Genomic DNA, 9954 nt, shown 5'->3' with positions numbered 1-9954 from the left:
ATAGTCAACTTTAAAGACAACGCATTAGCACGTATCTGGTAGAATAGTGATTACGGGTATCGATCCACAGAGATTGGGGTATAGTTGTTTTCTTAAAAATAAAAATATTTAAAAGGATGAATTTGTGAAGACTATTAAACTAAGCAATTTAATAAAAGAAAATGCAATTTAAAATGATATCAGTTTGGGAGAACGTAGGGTAAGAAATTCACCACTAACATCGGAATAAGGATTAATTATATTTTTAATTTAGTCTTGGATTATTATGCAATTGGCTACAAGCCTAATAAGCATTCGAATAAAATTTCATAGAAGTAATTTAGGCATAATCCATCTTCAGTTGGCATGAAATGTCTACCCTAATCTAAGGTGGCAGCACATCGCATCTTTCCTAAGCATGGACTATCTTATTTTTACTTCAATGATTATGAAGAACAGTTGTACGAACATCATACTTAAAATCACAGAAATTAAATATGATTCAAAAGAAGATATTCATTAAAAACAATAAGTCCATACAACTCCAAGAATATAAAATAAAATATAAAACCCGTCTCCCTTTGTTAGGGCTGCATCCAGCCCTAGTGAAGAGCTTAGGCTTCCATGTAGTGGTGGACGACAGCAGCAGCACAGCAGCGGGACTTCATGGTGATTGGCTCCTTTGAAATATTCCTAAAATACCCAAACTCTTCTCTCTCCTTTTATTTTTTTCTTCTCCTCGTGGGAGCTTGTGGGATTCCGCCTTTGAGAAGATCTTGATGGGGATCAGTCCCCGGTGGGGAAGAGGGAATGCCCCCCCCGGTGGGGAAGGAGGAATGCCTTGGTCTTCACGTCCGATTCCTTTAAATAGACTGCCCACTTCTCTTTCCTCCCCTCTTTCGAATCAAGGATAAGGATGCAGAGGATGATGTGGATGCTGGAACGGTGCCCACGGTTGAGGATGGATGTGATCCGAAATGTTGGTGATGTGGCTTCAACGCAGAGGCGACACGGCTGAATATCTTGGACGCGGTTGGGATGCTGAAACGTGGACGTGAGAGGATCTCGGAAGTTGGGATGGCTGGGAGCACATGGAATTAGCGGAAGAAAGTGATCTGTGGGAAGCTTCATCACGAACATTGAAAGGATTTTGGTTCTGTTCAGAAGCAGGGGATAAGGATGACTTTGATTTGCAGTTGGCTGGGATTAATCTAGAAGACGGCTGGGAAGAATCTCGGAGGCTGGGATGAGGATGAACTCGGAACAAGATGAGAGCTGGGAGTTTGGATTCGGAATGAGCATGGGATACGGGAGCTAGAAGATAAGGATGATAGTTTCGAAGCAGGGGAGGATGCATTTGGACGTTGGGATGCTTGACGAGCGAGATGAAGACCGGGTCAACATGACGTGAGGCTGGATATGGCACAGAGCACGGGATGCGGAAGAGGCTAGGATCCGGTTCTAATCCGTGAAGCTTGGGAATCTAGTTGGGATAAAGATTGGTTGGTTTGGGAGGAAGAAGAGGATCCGCTTGGGAACTAGCGGTTGCTGGGTTCATGTGGACGGAAGGAGATGATGTTGTTTGGATAAGGATGGAAGAGAGAGAGCTGAGCCGAAAGAAGATAAAGATGCTTCTCTGTTCCGAAAGCTGTGGACTTTGGAACACGTGAGCTGGGAAGATCCGTAGGTGATGAAGGAGTTGGCTTGGCTCGTGGACGTGGGAGATGAACACGGTCGCGAGGGAAATCTGGGAAGGTTCAGTATGCAAATGGAATGGAGATACAACGGGAAGATGAACATGGAATGAGATGCTTGATTTCCGGAGGGGATCTATGGGATGCATGGGATTTGGAAGAAGCTGGGATGATACGGATGACGTGGGAAGATAGGTTGGGCTTATCCGTGGTCGTTCGGAAGAAATGGGATGCTGGTCCAAGTGAGATGCTGCTGGGAAAATCTAGGAGGTGGGTCGAACACTGCTGGTTTGGATTTGTGAGAGGAAAGATTTTTAGTTGGGGATGATATGGAAGAAGAGAATATGGCGGACGGCTGGGAAGTCTTTGTTCTGTTCGTGGGATATGGGAGATCACAAGCGGTCCTGGAACATATCCATTCAGCTGGGAAGAAGGGATGATCTTGGATGACCTGGGAGGAACTCACGAACGGGATGTACGTGAAACAGGGGAGCTGATCTTTATCCATGGGTGCTGGAAATGGGAGAATCAACGTGTATGGGAATGGTCTGTTCTTTGTTCCAACACATGGGAAAACAATGGGTTTGAGAGGCGTGGAGTTGGGTGATTCAAGTTGAATGGCTGAGATGGGATGAGGCTTTGGGATCCGTGCAACTAAGATGGTATGCTTTAAGATCTGAGAAACAAATAATTGAAGGGATTTTATTGTTTTTGAGATTAAAATTGGATCATGTGGAAAAAGAGTTGGGTGACTGAATCAGAGGGTCTTGATTTGCGGGGTGCATATGATTTGGGTTTAGGGATCATCCCAAATAAGTTTGACTTGACCTGCATTCATTAGGCTTAATCATTAAATAATTAAATCAACTCGAATTACCTCTGATAATTATTAAAATGCAATGATGATGGTAACACATATTTTATGGTTAAATTTACAAAATATGTGAATTAAAATAATGATAAGTGCTATGAATAAAAGGTTAATTTATGCATTATTTAGCACTTATCACTGGACATCCCCAAATCTTGAGATGTCAAATGTAAAAACATGACCTTCCTGTGCTAGACATGAAACAGAAATCAAATTTCTGCTAGCAGCAGGTACATAATAGCAGTCTCTAAGTAATAAACTAAAACCAGACGGTAGTTGCAGATGGTAGGTGCCCACAGCCACAGCAGCAACTTTTGCTCTGTTGCCAACCCGAAGGGTTACCGCACCTTCCGCCAGCCTTCTACTTTCCTTTAGGCCCTGCATGGTAGTGCACAGATGAGCACTAGAACCAGAATCTATAACCCAACTAGAAGTAGAAGAAATCGTTAGATTAGTTTCAATTATAAGCAAGTCTATACCTTCTGAAGGTGTGTCACCTTTCTTGTTTTTCAGGCTCTCGAGGTATGAAGGACAGTTCCTCTTCCAGTGGCCGTCGACATTGCAGTGGAAACATTTTCCTTTGTCATTGGCCTTTTTCTTTTGAACTTCCTTCTTTGGCTTCTTGTCTTTCTTCTGCTTCTTCGCAGGCTTCTTTTTCTTCCAAGTAGACTTTCTCTTGGAACCAGAAGTCAACTCAGCAGCAAGGACATTGCCCCTTGAACCTTTCAAGGCTCCCTCAGTAGTTACCAACATATTTATCAGTTCAGTCTTACTGCATTCAATCTTATTCATGTGGTAGTTTACTATAAACTGACCAAATGAATCAGGAAGGGATTGAAGGATCAGATCAACTTGCAATTCCTTGTGCATGTTCATACCGAGCTTCTCAAGCTCCTCTAGGTCCTTGATCATAGCCAGACCGTGATTATGGACGGACTGCCCCTCGCGCATCTTTGCTTTGAAGAGCCTCTTGGACACTTCAAAACGAGCTGTGCGACTCTGCTCACCATACAACTCTTGCAGGTGTGCCAGTATGTCCCTAGCAGTCTTCATATTTTCATGCTGGCATTGTAGTTCATTGGACATGGATGCCATGATATAGCACTTGACCCTAGTGTCATCGTCTGTCCACTTCTCATGCGTCGTACACTGATCAGCGGTCGGACGTGCTGGTAATGCGGGGATGTCATTGTCGAGCACATAGCCTATTTTCTCGCAACTCAGAACAATTTTGAGATTCCTAAGCCAGTCTCTATAATTGGTACCGGTCAATCGGTTGGTCTCAAGAATACGGGTCAAAGGGTTTGAGGCTGACATTATGATATGCAGAGAGTAAAGATTCTAGTTAGACTTTTGTACTTGATCCTAATCTGTTCTAAGGTCTTTTAGAACAAATATAACTCCCACTATTTTCTCGAATTCCTCACACTCTCCTGGTAGGAAAACGGAAATCCCACACGACTATGGTTTCTAGTGGGTACTGCGGTCCCACCGATTTACATGCCACCTCACCTAACAGTTATTGGTGACACATAGATTGATGAATGTACAACTCTTGTACAATGCTTCTTAAGCATGTTGCAGTGCAACTTGGTCTCTAAGCCATGAAAACCTCACCTAACAGTTATTGGTCCCATTTCTTAGTTAAGTCAGACCCACCATATAACCGTAGGAATAAAGTCGTCATTGGGCACTCACCTAACAGTTATTGGTGCCCAACCCCACCTTTACCCTACAACATCTCATGTCTATAGAGAGGTCCAGCCTCCCGATGCAACTTGCCCACTGTGTCCAGCCGAGACAAATCAACATCAGAAAGACCTTAGCAGCTCTACTACGGCGGAAGACCTATAGACTTAATATTGGTTAATCAGGTCTTAGTGTTTGCAACTTGAGCTCTTCATAAGAGGTAATCGAATAATTGGCCAGGAAAGCAGGTGGGAGGCTCCCCTTACTCAGAGAGTAAGGTCCTAATTAAGTAACCACCTTTCATACTTTTCTAGACACCAATTAGATCAATTAATCTAATATGACTCGCTCATGTTGGTTCACTCGCGACTTGATTGAGGAGGTTTTAATTTAGGTCTCAATTGGGTTTGCTACATCACATGTAAACCTATCTACCCGACTCTCATTCACATCACATGCAAACGGCACATTGCAGGCAGTTATAATCGCAGCAATAATTAAAGCTAAACTTTAAATGGGTGATGATCATGGATTCTAATTAGGTCATATTACAAGCACATGCACGTCAATCAATCAACTGGTCTTCAACCCTTGAATTGGTTCCAAGCCTCCTTGATTTGATCCTTGACCAACTCTTGATCCAATCGCCATCAACCGCTTAGACCCCTGTTCATCTCATGCATCATTTTCGACTTGATCGTTGACGTACATCACATCACAAAAATACAACCAGATATTAAAAAAATAATAATAAATTACATCTCCCTTTTAGGAGGCACACAGGCCTCTCAAAACATTAAATAAGATGCATGCAAGCATCTGAAAAATTACATGATATTGCAGATCACATCGCAGGTCTTTATATTTAATACCAAAAGGGTTTGAATCCTATGATCATCACTGTTACGGGGGAAATAAGCCGCCATGCCCCACGTGACCGGCACGCGCGCCCAGGAAGACTACGGCTGCCCTTTGATCCAGCAATCCGACCCCGAGTCGGACATCCTCGGCTCCGCAGCCCGACCCCGAGTCGGCTGCCCTTTGATCCAGCAATCCGACCCCGAGTCGGATATCCTCGGCTCCGCAGCCCGACCCCGAGTCGGCTACCCTTTGATCCAGCAATCCGACCCCGAGTCGGACATCCTCGGCTCCGCAGCCCGACCCCGAGTCGGCTGCCCCTTGATCCAGCGCTCCGACCCCGAGTCGGGGATCTCTTGATAACGACAGGCTATTCCCCAGAGGCACGCCGCGGCCTCCTGCTCCACTACTCCCTGCAACGGCTGTACCCGATGCTGCTCCACGATCTCCTGCATCAGCCGTACAAAGCAGAGCCCCACTATGCCCTGACGTGGCCGTACCCGGTGCTGCTCCACGACGCCCTGTAACGGCCATGTCAGTGGCCACACCATCGTGCCCCACGATAACGAACCCCCCTGAGAGACCCCCCAGCCAGGTATATATGCGGCTGGGGGGAGAAAGGGGGGAGGTGAGCAATATCTCCCAGAGCACTCTCTTACTTGCGATTATCACCTCTCCTCCTCCTCCAATCTCCTCTGACTTGACCGTCGGAGGGCCATCACCACCCTGGTGGTGGTGCAAGGCTTGTTTGCAGGTTTCTTGGCGGAAGGTGGAGCGCAACCAACACCAACCAAGACAACTCAGACGGAACCCCGTTCACACCGCAGTGCCAATCGTTCACGGTTTGGACCACCAGCAACAGTTGGCGCTAGAAGGAGGGCCCGAATCTTAGAACGATCGTAATGGCACGGCGGGGTGGTCGTGGAGCTTCCAATGCTTCCGGTCGCGGAGCCTCTCGCGCCTCCGGCCGAGAGGCTGCTGCGTCCCCAACGCACTCTCAGCAGCACTCCACCGCCCCTTCTCCCATTCAGACGGTCGAAGCTGCCCAGTTCGACCAGCTAGCCCAGCAGGTTCGCACCCTCGCGGAGGCAGTGCAGAATCTGCAGGGCGTGATCTCTCGGGTGCCGCAACGGGCTCAGGAGCCGCTGCCCCCCGAGCACTCGCCTCTTCCTCACAACCCGCGCTCCTTCCTCTCCCATGGAGAGGAGCGCCGGCGCGAGGAGGATTCTCGAGTGCGGTCCATTCTGCCAGGACCTTCTCATCGGAGCTGTGCGGGGTACGAGAGGCGGACCCGGGCGCGTTCTCAGACACCCCAGTCCTCGAGGGGCCCGCACTCCAGTCGGTCCCCCTCGCGCCGCTCCTTGTCCCCCACCCACCGGTCGCGCTCCCTGGACCGGCGGGTGGACGATCTCCACAGACAACTCCAGGTCCTGAAGGGCCACTCCAAAGATCCCTTCGCTGACTTGGAGATCTCCTCCCAGCCGGCGCTTGCCTCGAGGATCCTGCGGACCCCGAACCCGCCGGGGTTCAAAATGCCGGCGATCGAACCCTACGACGGGGCGGCGGACCCGCGGGACCACGTGGAGAGTTTCAGGACTCTTATGCTCCTCCATGGAGCATCGGATCCGCTCCTCTGCAAGGCCTTCCCGGCGACCCTCCGTGGCCCGGCAAGGGCATGGTTCGCCGGCCTGGAGGCTAACTCCATCCAGTCCTTCGACCAGTTCACCCGCTTCTTCATCAGCCATTTCGCCGTCAGTAGCAGGCGGCGACTGGTCTCCGACTCCCTCTTTGATGTCCGGCAAAACGAGGGAGAAAGCCTGCGGGATTATCTCACCCGCTTCAACAAGGCTACACTGGAGGTCCGGAACCTGAGCCAGGAAGTGGCTCTCTCAGCCCTGAAGCGTGGCTTCCGGAAGGGCAGACTCACCTTCTCCCTGGACAAACGCCTGCCGCGGAGCTTCCCGGAGCTGTTATCTCGGGCAAACCAGTATGCAGACGCCGAGGAGGCAGCCTCCCACCGGAACAAGGAGGCCGCCGAGGCCCCCCTAAAGCCCGGGAAGAAAAGGCGAAAAGAGGCACCCCAGAGGAGGAGCCCGACGCCTCAACGTCGGCGCAGAAGCCCGTCACCAGCAAGGAACCACGGCGCCACACGCCCTCGTTCTCCGCACCGACGCTTCAACCGGTACACCCCACTCCTGGCCCCCCGGGCCCAGATCCTCATGGAGGTCAAGGGGCGGGAGGACCTCCCGGTCCCGAGGCAGATGAAGAAGATCCCTGGGAGGAGGCCTTCTCGGGCGTACTGTGAGTACCACCGAGACCACGGCCACGATACCGAAGACTGCTTCCAGCTTCGGGACGAGATCGAGGCTCTCATTCGCCGAGGGCGTCTCGGTCGATATGTAAACGACCGACGTCCCCCGGCAGACCCGCGTCCGGTCGACCCGGCCCCTCAAGAGCCTCGGGAGCAGAATCGACCCGTTGCGGGAGTGATCCACACCATCACTGGGGGCTGCTCTCGGCCCGTGAGGAACGCAGGGGGCTCGGCGGAAGCATCAGGAGTGGCCGTCGCGAAGAGGCAGCGGGTCGGAAATGTAATCACTTTTTGTGATGAAGATGTAAAGGGGGTTCAGACTCCCCACGATGACGCCATGGTGATCTCTCTCACTATGGCGAACTATGATGTAAGGCGTGTTCTTGTGGATAGTGGAAGCTCAGCTGATATTTTGTATTACGAGGCCTTCCAAAAGATGAGCTTGTCCCGACAATTGTTGCACAAAACATCCACCCCCCTCATAGGATTCACTGGAGACGCTATCTCGGCCGAAGGTGTCATTGAGCTGCCTGTGACTGCGGGCGTTGCACCCGCAGAAGCCACGGTGCGACTCGGGTTCTTGGTCGTCCGTGTCCCCTCGGCCTACAACGCTATCCTCGGACGACCCGGACTGAACGCCCTTCGCGCGGTGGTTTCTACCTACCATTTGCTCATGCGGTTCCCCACGGCGGCCGGGATTGGAGAGGTCCGAGGTGACCAACCAACCGCACGGCAGTGTTTCCTAGCAACTCTCAAAGGGAAGAAGCCCATAGAGGCCCTAAGCGTCGAGTCCCTTGACGCCAGAGACGAAGTGGCCTTGCGGCACGGGGAGCCGGCCGAGGGCGTAATCGAAGTTCCCCTCGAAGAAGGCCGCCCGGACCGCACGGTCCGAGTCGGTGCCAACCTCGACTTAGAAGCTCGGCTCCGATTAGTGGAATTCCTCCGAGCCAATGCTGATGTGTTTGCCTGGTCGGCGGCCGATGTACCTGGGATCGACCCTGAGGTCATTTCTCACGCCCTCAACGTCGACCCGACCCACCGACCAGTAAAGCAAAAGAAGAGACACTGTGCCCCGGATCGGATCCGGGTGGTCGACCAGGAGGTAGACAAACTCTTGGAGGCAGGTTTCATAAGGGAAGTGAGCTACCCCGAGTGGCTGGCAAACGTCGTACTTGTCCGGAAGGCGAGCGGGAAGTGGAGGATGTGCGTCGACTACACCGACCTGAACAAGGCGTGCCCCAAGGATAGCTTTCCGCTTCCGCGAATAGACCAACTGGTCGACGCGACTTCCGGATATCAGCTGCTGTCTTTCATGGACGCCTTCTCCGGCTACAACCAAATAATGATGGCTCCACAGGACGAGGAGAAAATGGCCTTCATAACAGACAGGGGGCTGTACTGTTACAAGGTAATGCCCTTCGGTCTGAAGAACGCTGGCGCTACTTACCAGCGCCTCGTCAATAAAATCTTCAAGGAGCAGATCGGCCGGAACATGGAGGTGTACGTGGACGATATGCTGGTAAAGAGCCGCCATGCGGATCAGCACATTGCGGATCTGGAGGAGACCTTCGCCACCTTGCGGAAGTTTCGTATGAAGCTAAACCCAGCGAAGTGCGCCTTTGGTGCTTCGGCCGGGAGGTTCCTCGGCTTCATTGTCAACCAGCGGGGGATCGAGGCCAACCCGGACAAAATCAAGGCCATCCAAGATATGTCCCCTCCGACCAAAGTGAAGGAGGTTCAGGAGCTCGCTGGGAGGGTCGCCGCGCTCGGACGATTTGTGGCAAAATCGGCCGAACGCTGCCAACCGTTCTTCAAGGTGTTGAAGCGCCCGAAAGACTTCCTCTGGACGGCTGAATGTCAAGTGGCGTTCGACCAGCTCAAGGAGTACATGGCGTCTCCTCCCCTGCTGTCCAAGCCGCAAGAGGGGGAGATGCTCTACCTTTACCTGGCGGTCTCCCCAACCGCAGTCAGCGCAGTACTGGTTCGGGAAGAGGCAAAACTTCAGAAGCCCGTGTACTACACCAGCCGAGTCCTCCGGAATGCCGAGACGCGGTGCACGAAGGCTGAAAAGATCGCCTTCGCGCTGCTGACTGCGACCAGGAGGCTTCGCCCCTATTTCCAGGCTCATTCTGTCACCCTTTTGACCGATCAACCACTGCGGCAGATCCTCAGCAATCCTGAGAATGCGGGACGGCTGGTGAAGTGGGCAGTAGAACTTGGTGAGTTCGACATCCGCTACCAGCCCCGGCCCGCCATCAAGGCCCAAGTGCTCGCGGACTTTCTCGCTGAGTGCACTGTGCAGGAGGCGGAACCTAGGCCGCCGGAAACACCCAGCCTCGATCTCCCGATCTGGACGCTCCACATTGACGGGTCGTCGAACCCTGAAGGTGGAGGGGCTGGGCTGGTCCTTACCAATCCCGATGGAGTGATAGCCGAGTATGCCTTGAGGTTCGGATTTCCAGTGACCAACAATGAGGCGGAGTACGAGGCCCTAGTCACGGGACTCAAACTCGCCAAGGAGCTCGGCATCCGGCGTCTGAAGGTCTTCACCG

This window comes from Phoenix dactylifera, unplaced genomic scaffold, assembly GCF_009389715.1.
Source record: "Phoenix dactylifera cultivar Barhee BC4 unplaced genomic scaffold, palm_55x_up_171113_PBpolish2nd_filt_p 000258F, whole genome shotgun sequence".
Taxonomy (NCBI): Eukaryota; Viridiplantae; Streptophyta; class Magnoliopsida; order Arecales; family Arecaceae; genus Phoenix; species Phoenix dactylifera.
This window is presented reverse-complemented; position numbering follows the sequence as displayed.